Source organism: Peromyscus maniculatus, chromosome 9 (genome assembly GCF_049852395.1).
Source record: "Peromyscus maniculatus bairdii isolate BWxNUB_F1_BW_parent chromosome 9, HU_Pman_BW_mat_3.1, whole genome shotgun sequence".
NCBI lineage: Eukaryota > Metazoa > Chordata > Mammalia > Rodentia > Cricetidae > Peromyscus > Peromyscus maniculatus.
The window spans coordinates 89,554,252-89,565,750 of NC_134860.1; positions in this window are offsets into that span (position 1 = coordinate 89,554,252).

Sequence of the window (11,499 nt, forward strand, 5' to 3'; positions counted from 1 at the left end):
TTGTCACTGGGTAATTATCCTGCAGACCGCTGTTAAAGAGACAAATGCCAATATGTACATTATGCACCAAATGAAAAAGAGGATTGATTCTTCCTTATGAAGATATTCTAGATTTCATAAGGCATTATGAGACTACTTTGCTTTGTGTAGCATCTCAGCTCAGGTTCTCCCACTGGGACTTGGAGATTTAACCACACAACAACCATATTCTTTTTCTTTTTTCATAGTAAGTTACATATAAAATGTCTTAGGCAAAATAATGCATTATACCATTGTTAGCATTACTTCATTTTTTAAAATTTAACTTTAAATACTTATTTTTAAAATCTACTTACTCTAAAATTGTACTGCCTAAATTAGTGCAGTGTATGACATACACGTTCCTCCATTCAAGACCCTAGATTAGATGTGCTAAAATAAAGAACCATGCTTTCCAAGGTTATTTACATTCAGTGAGTATGACATTCCAGGTCCACAAACAAAATAAGCACATCTGTGTTGTGAGCGTCAGTTACAACACACTTGGAATTCACTTAGGCTTTGTGCATGAATATGATGCTCAGCCCATGCATGAAACACACTAACAAACAATATTGCTTTGTAACTATGGGCTAAAAGACTATCTGGACCAATCGTTTTGGCTTGCCAGTATCGTGTATTGATAACTATGAGATTGATGGTTTGCACCTGGTTTCAGTGAGTCCCTAGAGATTTCTGATGTTATAACTGGTTATTCAGCAGAAACATGTTGCTTGGCCAACTAAATATTAGTCTCTAGCCAAAATATCATTCTGGGATCCTCAGTTCCAAGATGTGCCATGCATATATTATTGATTTCTAATCCATGAAAATAAAATACATTATTCCATGATGCTTAGAAATGAGCTGATTATAACTAGGCTCACATCTGATGTCTGTAAAGCCTTCATCATGAATAGTCTTTAGTTGTAAAACATACATATTTTAATTTTATCATTAATATGTTGCATAATTTTCTTCTAATGCATTCCATATCTGTAAATATTTTCATTATCTGTTCTTAGCATTCTTAAGCAGCCAGCCCCTTCTTCAAGAGTGTAGTCACAATGATAGGGGCAAGAAACTTTCTCAGTAACATGGGTGTTTACTATCTCTTCAGTAAGTTTGATTCAACTATCTGTACAGATTTGTTCTGAAACACTGAAAGGGCACATTTCTTATGTATACCACTGAAGTATTTGGTGGCAAGTATACTACATTAGGTTACAATTTTTTTACTGTGCTCTCTACAGGGCTCGGTTCTTCTCTTTTGCTATCATTTACCAACTACATTTCCTTGTAGTCTCAGAATAGAGAACCTGACAAGCTGCTACCCCAATCACACCAAGATTGGGCGGCTGCCTTATATTTTCTGCTGAGAAACACAGATTTTTGTTTTCTCTCTCTTTACATGTCTCCATCTCCAATAGATGAATTAGTGGATCTTGAAAACTTACAGTGACTCTTATACAGGGTGATCCTCACTTACCTTTACTACCAATGATACGTAGGAGTAGTTTTCTGCTTCAAAATCTGGCACTAGATGTTTCTTTCCTCAAATGGGACACTTTTTGCAATGGGACATAAAATATTATCTATTTAACAATGAATACCATTGAAGCACTTGATATTTCTTCCAAATAACTACCACTATAAGACAAACATGACTATGGCAAGTAATGTATGTAAGTTGACAGCAATAAGAGGAGATAGGGATGTTTGACTAAATATTATCAGGGTAACAGCTACAGAACTCAAGGACCCAGTAGTCCTGATAGGTCATTGCTCTACCACCAATAATACAACTTAATAGTATGAATTATAAGGACAAACATCCTATATCTTACAATAATTAATATATGGATCATATCAGATAACAAAATGTATGAATATAGATTTATAGAGGTGAGTATAATTTAGGATGAGTTCAGGGGGAGAAAATTACAATGAATGTACTAGAGAGGAACATGGTTTATTCTTCTTCCTCTAAGCTTCCTCTAAAAGTGAGAAAGGCTCAAGGAAATGGTGGACTATTTTTGGAAAATTATGTAATATCAATACAGTATGAGTCACAAGCAGTAGAATATTATGATCTCTACCAGAAGACTCTCCACTCTTTAGCACAAAGGCTCTAATTGCCATTATTTTACTCTTCAGTGTCCATTTTTATACCCAAAATGTATTTAATGAGGCTTTCTGTTTCCCCTGTGAAGGAACAAGAGAGTAGTATTAGCCAAGAACAAGTTTTCAAGAGGTGGGGTTTTTTTTAATCATCAAGAGCTTACCAGGCTGAGTGCACTTTCTTTTAGGAAACAGTGTTGTAACCAGAGAGTTTTCTTACCTAACCCATCCCTGCACTATAGTATCTGATGGGTGTTACCATTTTGGGGTTCACCTTGCCTCCTGGAGTTCCTAACTTGCCTTATTTTTCGTTCAGTCAACCTCTTGTACTTAAAACTGTGCAGTGACTTGTTTCTTGAGCAATGGCATCTCCCTAGAAATGCCCCTTCCTGCATTGATTAACTTCCTTGTCTCTGTGACCAAATATTGGGCAGAAGTGACTTGAAAGAGGAAGGATTTACGTTGATGCACCCTTTGAGAGGGGTTAGTCAATTGGCTCTGTGCTTTGTGCACAACAGCATGAGTGTAGAATCATGTACTCAAGGGAAGCTGTTCATCTTATAGCAGACGAGAAAGCAGAACATTGAAGAGAATGTTCCCAAAAGTAATACATCCCCGAGGATTTGCCCCCAGCTCCCTAGTTCCTCAAGCTAGGTACTACTTCCTAACATTTCCACCCACAGCTCCCCAAATAACACTGCTAGCTAGGGACCAAATATTCAAAACATGGTCTCATTGAAGATATTTCATGTTCAGTCCTCAATATTCTCCATTACAAAATGCTTGAGTATCAAGAACCCGTAGCATGGGACAGACAGAGCTTGTAAAGCAGTCATGGATGAGAAGCCACAGGAAGCTCAGACAGAGTTGCTACTATTATCCACTTGAACGACATCTGGAACATAAGTGGTTATGTATGCGAATTCCACTTGGTAAAATCACTAGGTCCAAGTGTTCTCCAGTTCTCTAAATTATCTAGACAATGGCTATTCCAGTTAGTATATTCCTACCTTCCTTTCTCTTGTACCACCACAGTCACTGGAGTCTAAACAAAACACCCAATAAAAAATGCTGTGTTGTAGAGCTCTGACTGTGGGTACAGTGACTAGCTCAAAACACGTTAGTCTAAATATTTACAAAGACTTCCCATGTTAGGGAAATTGTATTAAATGTTTACTTAAGTAATGCTTATGATCACTTTTATCAGAGCTGCTCATTAATCATAGATATTTAAAAATACTTTATAAATGCCTATTGCTTTGATCAGATTGATGTATTGATTCATTTATTTTTATTAAATTTAATACTTTAACATGCTTTTAAAATATAACTGCTTTGCTTTCATACATGGTAACTCTACAAAATTGTTTTGAATTCTGAAGACTGTATTTGAAATTTCTTCATTGCTTTCATGAGAATTATTGAAGTTCTCCACCTCTGACCCAAAAGAATTGTTCCCCAACTGAAATATCCTTCTATGCCAGAAATTCAGTACCTTCTGTCTATTTCACTGGAGATATGTTCTATATTCCTCTGTATCTTTCATTCTTTGTCTTACAATCTCATTTTGATTAACTATATTCCATGAAACATCCTGATGTATGTAAAGGGGAAAGTTAGGAGATTTGAAAGTCCGAAGTCGAAGACTATTTGAATATAAGAACCATTTGGAACTGGGTGTTGTGGCACATGCCTTTAATCCTAGCACTTTGGAGGCAGAGACAGAAAACTCTCTCTGAGTTTAACACCAGCCTGCTACAAAGTGAATTCCAGAACAGCCAGAATTATAGTAAGACTCTTTCTCGAAAAATTTAATAACCAAAACAAAACAAAAGAACAACAACAACAAAAACAACAAATGAACAAAATACTACTTGGAAAATATTTTTACAGCAAATATATAAAGTATTATTTTATAATCTTTTAAATGTCATTGTTGATAAGAATTTTGGTGTAAGACTGATTCTCAGTCTATTACTGGAGGGGTCAAGGACACCACAAGAAAACTGACAGAATCAGCCAACCAGGGCTCATTCTGGCTCACAGAGGCTCAACCAAGAACCAGGGAGCCTGCATGGGTTTGACTTAGGCACTTTGCGTATAGGTTACAGTTGTGTAGCTTGGTCCTCTTGTGGGATTCCTAACAGTGTGAGCAGGGGCTGTCTCCAACTCTTTTACTGGCTTTTGGGACCCTACTCTTCATACTGGGTCACCTTGCCCAGCCTTAAATATATGAGGAGGTGCTTAGTCTTACTACAACTTGATATGCCATGTTTTGTAGATACCCATGGAAGACCAGCCCTTTCCTGAACAGAAACAGAAAAGAAGTGGATTGAGAGGTGGGAACAGAGGGGAAGTAAGGGACAGGAACCAAGAGGAAAGGAAGGAGGGGAAATTGTGGCCTGGATGTAAAATAAATAAATTTATTAAATAACAACAAATCAAAACAAACATATAAAGCATTGTTTTACAATCTAAACATCGTTGTTGATGTTAGAGAGTCCATAAGAAGTCCCTTAAAAGACCACCAAACATGTATGCAATCAACAAGAGTTTTTGATTCTTGAGAGCAAAAATTCCAGCATGCACCGGTCAAACCATGTGACAAAGTGCAAAAATGGCAACCTTGAGAGAAGCTTGAAGGCCCCTTTTCAGCAACAATAGAAAAACTACAGGGAGGGGAGGTTAGTCTAGGGCTGATTGGTGGGTTTACACAAAAAGTTTACGTGTTCTTATAAGATTGGTAGGTTAGGGACTTCCCAGCAGCAGAGTGGGAAGAGCTGCTTTAGGTAGCATAAGGCTCAGGACACTTTCTGATTGGTTGCCCCTGGGCTGTGGTTTTTCCAAGAACTGTTGGTTTGATATCAGTTTTGAAACCAAAACTGAGGCCTGGTCTCTGATGGGGCTACTAGGAGCCTATTATAGCATTTGTTTGGTTCTCTTGATAAGAATTTTGGTGCAAGACTGATTCTCAGTGTATTACTATGTTTTAAAAGAAAATTATTTATTTTTTCCAATTTTATGTGTATAAATGTTTTGTGTACATGTATGTATATGCAGCACATGTGTGCCTGGTGCCTGTAGAGTCCAGAAAAGGGCACTTTAGCTTCTGGAACTGAAGTGACACAGGGTCCTGAGCCATTGTGTAGATGTTGAGGGGAAAAAAAGAAAAACACCAAAAGAAACAAACAAATAAAAAAACAAAAAAACAAAAACAAGAAACCTAGTTTCTCTGCAACAGGAGTGAGTGATTCTAACCAGAGAGCCAGCTCTCCAGCCCCTTTTACTATTACTAGTTTTTTAACCACTGGGAAAAAAATTAGGTCATTTTCCCATTTCTGTACTCTGATTTTTAATGACATAATATTTAAGTGTTTCCTAAGATATAACATCAGTTTCTTGAGAATCAAATTATCATTTTGCTTTTACAGTATTTACATAAACACTTCCTTGTCTATATAGAGCTAGTTATTGAATTTTTAAAATTTTTAAAGATTTTATCACTTGTTTTAAACTATTATAATTAAAATTTCTGTCATATAATACCAAAATCATTCACAAATGACACTGTACTTAAGTCCTAAATTATAAATAAAAAAATTGTGGTTAATGTTTGATGTTTTGTGAAATTATAGAAAATCTGCTGCATCTCTGTAAATTGTTTTAAATACACTTATTATTTTACCATGATATTGCTGGAAAGAAAAGAAGAATTCTATGTTTGTCTTAAATATGAAAGAAGTGAAAGAGAACCTTAAAATATTTCTCTGCAGTCACTCACAAACAAATTCTTAAACAAAACTATTAAACTATTTTTCTTTAACTTTTTTATTTTATTTTATTTTATTTTATTTTATTTTTTTTTTTTTGGTTTTTCGAGACAGGGTTTCTCTGTGTAGCTTTGCGCCTTTCCTGGAGCTCACTTGGTAGCCCAGGCTGGCCTCGAACTCACAGAGATCCGCCTGGCTCTGCCTCCCGAGTGCTGGGATTAAAGGCGTGCGCCACCACCGCCCGGCTAACTTTTTTATTTTAATGACAGCTTTTTATACAATAAATGATAAAAGTGTTGAAGAAAGAAAGCTTGAAATTTTAAGCTTTGTTTTGCATTTTCCTGATACAAGCAACACTAATTGCCTTTACGTGGCAAATGTTAAGCTTATATTAGATTTTGATCATTATGGAGCTTACAGAAACACTGACCTTGAACAATTTACTTTAGAGACACTGCCATATAGATGTAACACAGAGCAGATGGGATGTGATAATTTCCTACTTGTAGTTAAATACTGTGAAAAAGGTTGTAGTACTTGAGAATGATTTCATCCATATTTACATCGCATCTGCTGTGCATGTTTAGAAGTAATTCACTAAATTTGTACAGTTTTAGGCTTTTCTAAATGGGTACACATAATTTGACCTACTGTACTTTAAGCACTGCCATAGTTGGAGTAAAAAGCTTAGTTAATTAAAAATGAAAAAAAAAAAAAAAGAAAAGATTTGAAGAGAATAGTGAAGCCTAAACTTTACTTCTGTTATTAGCATCATCTGTTAATCAAAAACCTGTAAACATAACCCAATAAATACTCAAATAAATTTGTTGGATTTATTTGATGCCATGGATGGAATGATTTTACCATTATGTCACCTTCCCTTGAAGACTTGTAACTTGGGAATGTAAGTTGATGCTAGGATCCAAGAGAAGCCCCCAAGAAAGACCAACAGTCATGCATGAAATTTAGCAAGAGCGTTTATTTCCAACAGGTTGGGGTAGCAAATAGCGACCCCCAAGGGAGGTCACAAGCTCCTTTTAAGCAGAGTTAGGGGAATTTCAGGGAGGAGAGATTAATCTGGTGCTGATTGGTGGAGGAAAGATGAGTCTTGGAGCTGATTGGTGGGAGGATATAATGCTTAGGGGCCCATTAGTGGGGGAGGGGGGTCTAGTGGTCAGTGGTTTGTTGACAGGAGGGTAGGAAAAGCTATGTTTAACTAGTTGAAGGCTGGGGGCATCTGCTGAGCCAGCAGAAAGGGCTTCAGGGTGCCTGCTGAGCCAGCAGAAGGCTGGGGGCCATTCCCTGATTGGCTGCCCCTAAATTGTTTCCTGAGAATTGTTTGCTCAGCTCCAGCTGACTCTAGTGAACCTAAACTAAGACCTAGTCCGGTGTCAGGCCTGCTGGGGGATGGGGGAGCTGTCATGGCTCTGGTTTGGCCACCGGGTCCTCTCAGTTGATATTAATCTCTTTCCCCCTTCTAAGTTGCTTTTGCTCAGATGATTTTATTGCAGTAAGAGAAAACCCACTGTGATGGCTCACAGGCTATTGATGGCTAACTTTCTGTTTAAAAATCTCTGTGTGTAAGAGAACTATCGTACAAACTTAGACCCCCAGATCTTAAATGCTCAAAGCTCAAGTTTTTACTGCTGTTTTGGCCTCTGTAAACAAGCTTGTTTTGCACCAGAGGACCTTCTGCTTGCACAGGAACAAATTGTAACAGTATTCTTTGCCTTTCTAAACCACTGACTGAGCCTGGTGGGCACTGCATTCTGGAATCCCAAATCCCAGGTGTAGATCGGGGGCCAGTATCTGAATCTAAATCAAAGCCTCTTTTTTTGTTGTTAAAATTGATTAATGGTCATACTGGTGAATCTCTGAGGGACTCCAGAATCATAACATTTGGGGGCTCATCTGTGATTTGCGTGGTCACCCAGATTCACCGTCTTTTTCTGGTCAGCCTTGCAACCCTGCTTGCTCCCAGCCTGGCCTACTGGGAGCTGAGAAATCGGTTAGTCCCAGCATTTGGAGGGCACCATCAACAGGTTCTCAATGCTTAGACTGTGAGAAAAGAGGCACAATCTTTTGGAGGTGTGGTTAAGGGTTCTCTTTGTGGACAGGCATGAGTGGGACTCCTGGAAAAGCTGGACACAGTGTTAATTCCCAAGTTGGAGGGACCACCAGAATGCCATTGGCCTTTTTTGGAAAAGCCAAGGTAGGAATCAGGATCTTGGATATGTGAATGAAGGTGACCACCAAGTGTTTTTGTGTGGTCCTCTTGACTGTGTGAATGTTCTGTCTTTTTAAGTTACTGTTTGATGAATTTGTATTTTCCAGTGTTGGTAATAAGTTTGTTGCAGGTGTGGGAGCCCAGCTGAGCAGGTGAGGGAGAGAGGGAAGGCAGGAGTCTTACTGTGTTGTGCATATAGTTCTGGTGGAAGATTCACCTCAACTCCCCTCACCATCTCCTTCCCCAAACCCGCCCCTTCAAAGCGAGACAAACACAGCTCCTCCCCTGGAGCAGCTCAAGACCACTCCCACAGGGTATATAAGTTGCACCCCAGAAAAAAGATATGGGGGTCTTCTGGTCTCTCATCCCTGTCTGGTCTCTGAGGGGCCAGAAATCACCCAGAGCACTTTATTCATTAAACCTGGCCTTTTCCTAATTTGGTCTGATTTGGATTGCTGTGTCAGCAGAGAAGCCTGTCAGGGTGCAAAAAAAACTTATTATCTGGAGGTTACAGAAAGGGAGGCTGACTTTTCCCCACTGGCCCAGGGCTGTGTGGTGGGAAAACGGCCCTCTCGCCCACAACTGCTCTCTGCCAGACTAAGATCGGCCCTCAGCCGTGTAAGTTTCCTTTCCAGGTCATTGCCTTGGAGGCCCAGGGACTCTTTGTTTTGGGGGGTGTCCTGCCAAAGATGCGGCCATGCCAGCCCCCCAACCATTCTGGAGCAAAGGGCTGTCTTTGTCCTACCCCAAAACATCATTACCTGTTCTGGAGCAAAGGGCTGCCTTTGTCTCATGGGACCCCTTCTCTAGAAGATGGTCTGTTGTAGGAAATTTCTCACACACACCTGTTTTTGACCCAAGACTCACCACAGTGGACGCATTGTGATAGGCTTTGGGTCCCAGGCATAGACTGGAGAAATGGCACCTGCCATCCAAAGCCTGATCTCCACTTTGCACTCTGTGCACACTCCTCCCTGGTTGGTGCATCTGTCTACACCCCCTTACAGCGCCCTCTGTCTGTAGCCAAGGCTCAAAACTTTCTTATCTCTAAGCCTTCTTTGTTCTAAGCTTACTGTGTTCCCTCCCTCTGGCTAAGGGATTCAGTTTTACAAGAATTTCGGTGTCTTAGGTACAGGTATTAAATTGTTGTTCTACGCTGTTTGACTTCAATGAAAAGCTTGCTCCTGAGGTATGGCTCCTTTCCTTAGACTCAAGCATTATTGATATAAAGTTTTGCTTCAAGTTCTCTGCCCCGTGTCAGGTGGGCAAACTGACCACCGTGTGACAAAGAAAAGAGAGCAAAACAGGACAAAAGAATGGACTATTCCAAATGAGAAGTAGTGCTACTCATCTCATATTCCTTTTTTTTTGGTTTTTAACTACCTAAAAATTTTGCTAAAGTGTGGATCTTATCTCAAGATTTGTGAAACTGCTTTGTTAACTTTCTGTATCTCAAGATTTGTAAGTTTATTTGATAAAGAGTTCTAAAATCTTTAACCAAAAGTTGACTTAAAACTTACAAGGAGGGTTGATGGTTGAAAATCTATACATAAGTAATCTTAATTCACTACAGTGTACTGTGTGTGTAACATACTTCAACTCCTATTTTAAAAGAAATGGATGTTTTGAACAATAGTGGGTCTCCAAGATATTGTGGTTTGGGATGAATTTTTCTATGGTGATTCTTGTCCTGAGAATAAGAATATCAGAAATGAATTATAAAAACAAAGTTTATTTAAAAACTAAGGGAAACAACACTGGAAAAGCTATGATAATTAAAAACACAATCATTTTTATTCTTCGGTCAAGGCAACATAAATGCGGCCTTGTTTGCTGTGTTCAGTAACTCTTTTTAAACTATAGCTAAATAACCAGTCTTCTGGATATCAGCTTTATCTCAGAATAATGTTATGGGTTAAGGAAAAATGTTTGTTCGTAGATGTTCTCACAATTCATTGAGGCTGCAAATTTCATTGTTTTGATACATGCACAATTTCTTCTAGTAATTTTGCCAATTCTAGTTTTACTTTAATTAGAGGACTATGACCAGCTACATATATGATATATATAACAGCTCAGGACCCAGAGGATTAGGCCTGAGAAATCCATTCAGAAGTGCCAAGGCACTCCTACCAGAAGCAGAACCAAGTAAGAAAGCTTCAAAAAGGAAGATATCTTGAAAAAAGAAAATCAGGCCTGGTCACCTCCTGGCTTAGGGCTACTTGCCTCTACCCAAGTTTTGATACCAACCAGGCATCCTTATTTGGATCTTCAGTATAAAAATATAACTTTAAAAAAGTAGCAGAAGTTTGATGCAATAAGATCTGACCAGGGTTTGGGGCGGACTAAGACAGCAGAGAGTTGGGTTATTCTAGATAAAGAACAACAGAGGCTTGAGAAACAGGGTGAGCCAAGATGAAAAGTGACAAAAACAAAAATATGGTGAAGGAGATGAGAAGCTAAAGAGAGAGGGCCATAGCTATGACCACCAAAAACTGAAATATTCCTGTTTCATGATATAGCAGGACAATGGCCTAAACAATTTGGCAAGAGCCTATGGAATACCTCTTCTTAACTAAGGTCTATTCAAGATATCACAATCTGGCTTGAAACTGTATGCTTGTCCTCTTTGTCTTTGCTAACTTTGTTAAGCTTTTTTTTTTTTTTTCCGAGACAGGGTTTCTCTGTGTAGCTTTGCGCCTTTCCTGGAGCTCACTTGGTAGCCCAGGCTGGCCTCGAACTCACAGAGATCTGCCTGCCTCTGCCTCCCGAGTGCTGGGATTAAAGGCATGCACCACCAACGCCCGGCTCTTTGTTAAGCTTTAACTGCTTGGGTAAATTGAGTCATACAAGGTACTGTGATATTCTATCATGATGCATTATAAAAGGATCAAAAATTAAGATTTGCAGTCCATTGTCTGCATTTATGACTCAATTTACTAAAAGAGCTTCAATTCAAGAATTGTAATTTTTAGGCCATAATTAAGACATGCAGGTTAACAGTGACACATTCTAAAAGATCAGCTTCTTCTCTTCGACCTGCTCAGAACTATGCATGTAGTCATGCTAACAACAAATGTAATTCATTGACAGAGATAAGCTTATTTAATCTTCTGTATATGTTCTCAAGGTTAAGTTTAAAACAAGTAACTAAAAAGAAGAAAAGTTTATTATAAAAGTCAGATGTACATAGTAGGTAGCCTTCAAACACTCTTCAGAGATATATTGAATATGGCATTTAAAGTGTTTAAAGAAAAAGGCTTCCTGTGTTAGACAAAAGCTAGATTCTAGAGGCAGATTTATAATCCCCTCCAAAGATGATAACGCTATCTGGATTGTGGTTGATGGGCAAAATTATCCCAT